Source organism: Choloepus didactylus, chromosome 14 (assembly GCF_015220235.1).
Source record: "Choloepus didactylus isolate mChoDid1 chromosome 14, mChoDid1.pri, whole genome shotgun sequence".
NCBI lineage: Eukaryota > Metazoa > Chordata > Mammalia > Pilosa > Megalonychidae > Choloepus > Choloepus didactylus.
The window spans coordinates 22,179,887-22,183,219 of record NC_051320.1 but is presented as its reverse complement, the minus strand read 5'-3'; the positions used below and the strand labels follow the sequence as shown (position 1 = coordinate 22,183,219).

Below are 3,333 nucleotides of genomic sequence, written 5' to 3'. Positions count from 1 at the left end.
ATCTTGGCTGCCCAGCCTCTGAAACCTCTTGTACTATAGGAAATCTCCCATTATATGAGTCTGTGAGAGGCAGAATTTTGCTGCCTACAGTGAGATTCAAGGAGTCACGTATTCCCTATCCTTGGCTCCTGCCATTTAGACAGTGGGCGTATATCCTGGGATTAGCCAACTATCAGTACCCTCTTGGGAGTTAAGAGTCATGAGAAAGTGATGCAAAGATGAAGAATGGTGAGAAGCGATCCAGCAACAGCAGGCAATGGAATACAGTGACAATAAAGGTGGTAGCATCCTTGACAAATGGCTGCTTTTCAGCCTCTTATCCCTTCTGTGAGTCTCCATCACATCTATTCCTGTTCGATATACCTTTATGTTGTTGTTCTTTTTGTTTAAAGTAATCGCAGTTGACTGCTACTGTTTGCAACTAAAGACCCTGTGTTAGTCAGGGTTCACTAGGGAAACAGAACCCACAGGAATTATCTGTAAATATGAGATTTTATAACAGTGTCTCATGCAACTGGGGATGCACGAGTCCAAATTACAAAGGGCATGCAGCAATCTGACAACTCTGATGAAGGTCTTCGAAGAACTCTCCAGGAGAGGCTGGCTGACTAAAGAAGAAATGAAAGGTCTCTCTTCTCCTTAAAAGTCTTCAACTGATTGGATTAAATCCAACTGATTGGATTCTCTCATTGCAGAAGATACTCCCTTACTTAATCATAGATGTAATCAATCACTGATGCAATCAACTGACTGATGATTTATTAAACCAGCCTTCTGGTTTATTAACCAGCCACGAAATGTCCTTGCAGTAACGGTTAGGCCAGTGCTTGCTTGACCAGACAGCTGGGCCAAGTTAACACATGAACCGAACCATCACAGACCCAGACTGATACAGAAAATGTACTCCATTTGCCCTTGTGGGAAAATTACATGGCATTTGGTTTGTTCCTTGGAGAACAGCGTGGATACTGGTAATATGTTACAAGAGCATTTGACATAAGGGAATTGGGTGCGCAAAGGCATTATGGTGGGAAACTCCAGTAATCTCATTTATCCATTAATTCTTTCAATTTTGTATTTACTGATTTTCCATTTTAGGTGAGGCACAACTGTAGGTACTGTGGCTACAGTGATGGACAAGACAGACAATGCCCCTGCCCTCGTGGAGTGTAAATTCTAGTTGCAGGGAATGAAGCAGATGATAAAGAAATAAACAAGACCATATAACATAATTTCAAGTAGGGATAAGTAACGTGAAGAATTCTGTAGATAGAGCTGCCATATCAGCATATAAGTAGGTCACTGAAATGTTCTGGTTAGCTGGAGTTCATGGTATATGATGAGGTATATTGTGGAATATAGATCAGAGAGCCCTGAAAGCCAGAACTCTATTCTCTAGCCATAACAGAGTTATTAATAGTGTCTGGTGTGAGGAGTAATGTGATTGGAAAAAGTTTTCAGGAAGATTCAGCTGGCATCAGTGGATAAGCTGGATTGGAGAGTGGAAAACCATGATGCTGTTTGGGCAAGCAGTCTTTGGCCACCTTGCCCTCTCTTCATGAAACCATGAAGAAAGTTTATAAACCAGAGAAAGAAAATAAAGAAGGGAAAAAAATAGAAGAAATACATGAACTGTGGTTGTGTTTCTGAATCCAACGTTGAGCTCTAGAAAACTAAGCTGGACCATAGGGAGGACTTCCTTATCCTAAGTGAGATCATCCTAAGCGTCTTGGAACCAAAGCAGGCTGCATGGTAAATTGATTGCAAAAATGGCCTCAATTATTACTCTCCCTGAATCCCTTGGAGTGTGACTTTATTACTCTTTTCATCAAGAAATGGAATCTTTTTCCTTACTTCCTGAATTTGGGCTGACCTCATAACGTGCGTTGGCCAATAAACTGTAGTCAACGGAGGTGGGTGGGTTAGGTCATCCTAGAACAGCCTGTCCCTGGTCCACCCACCACATGACCGTAGTCACCTGAGCAAACCAAGCCAAAATCAGCCAAGTCTGGCTCAGATTAGCAGGACCATCCAGCCACTGAGTTTTTGCATGGTTTGTTATACAGCAATAGCTAACCAACACAACTTGCTTCATTTTCCCTACCACACAAACTGTATTTGGAACATACCACCCTGATGAGCTGAAAATCCCCAGCAACCAAGGATAAAAGAGTAACGAAGAGTGAAAAAGTTTTATTCTAATGAGTAGTGCCAATTTGATTTAGGCTAGTCATCAATCTTGGATAGCTGAGGTCTGATTACTGCATGGAAATGAGAAGATAAGGGAAAGAATTGGCTGGGCCTATTTTAGGGTAGTTGAACTCAGGTCTCCTTACTACTTAGATCATGTTGAAGCATCTGACAAAAACAGATCCAAGTTTCAACCAGGCAAAATGATACCACCCACTAGGTTAGTAGCCATTATTTTTACACTAAATCAACCAAATCAGTGCTTTTCCCCCTTGGGTCTATAGTGAACAGGAAGCAGACAGTGAGAGGCAAGGAAAGGATTTCCATTTTCTGGAGACCAGATAACTAGAGTTAGGTTTAAAGATCAAGAGGCTATTGCCAGACTGGCCACTCGGAAAAGCCATCTTTGCATTGCTTACCCAGCAGCTCCCCACTCGCCGCCGCCTCAGACACCCGCAGCTCTATCGCCAAGAGTCCCTGAACTCTTGCTTTCTTTTCAATCTGTTGCATTGGATCACCGGTGTGCCCCGCCAAGTCCATCGCAGTAGTGGACACCAGCTCCGAAATCGCCACCAAGGACTTAAAGGAGAAGGAAGTTGTGGAGGAGGCGGAGAACGGCAGAGACGCACCTGCTAAGGGGACCGGTCACAGGAAAATGGGAAACGCGAGGCTGACAATGAGGTAGATGAAGAGGAGGAGGAAGGAGATGGTGAGGAAGAGGATGGAGATGAAGATGAGGAGGCTGAGGCAATTACAGGCAAACGGGCAGTTGAAGATGGTGAGGATGATGATGTGGACACCAAGAAGCAGAAGACCGATGAGGATGACTAGACAGCAAAAAAAGGGAAACATTAAACTTGAAAAAAAGCCACAGTGACCTATTCTCCCTCTACGTCCCATCTCAGAACCTAAATGGGGTCACCTTGGGGTAGAGAGGCCTGCCCAGCACCCACCATGGGCAGCGCCACCCGAAGATAACGCCTGTGCTCCACCACCCAACCAAAACCACAATAGGTGTGTGCAACAGGGCAGGAAAAAAGAACCAAAACTTCCAAGGCTCTACTTTTTTTTCTTAAAAGTACTTTAAAAAGGAAAATTTGTATTTGTTATTTACATTTTTGTGCATATTGTTAGGGGTCAGCC

The 3,333-nt window shown here is 43.6% G+C and overlaps 1 pseudogene; it reads left to right on the top strand.

The window, feature by feature from the left end:
- Nucleotides 1-218: 218 nt before the first annotated feature.
- LOC119508794 lies at nt 219-3,021 on the top strand (annotated as a pseudogene).
- The last annotated feature ends 312 nt before the right edge of the window (nt 3,022-3,333 follow it).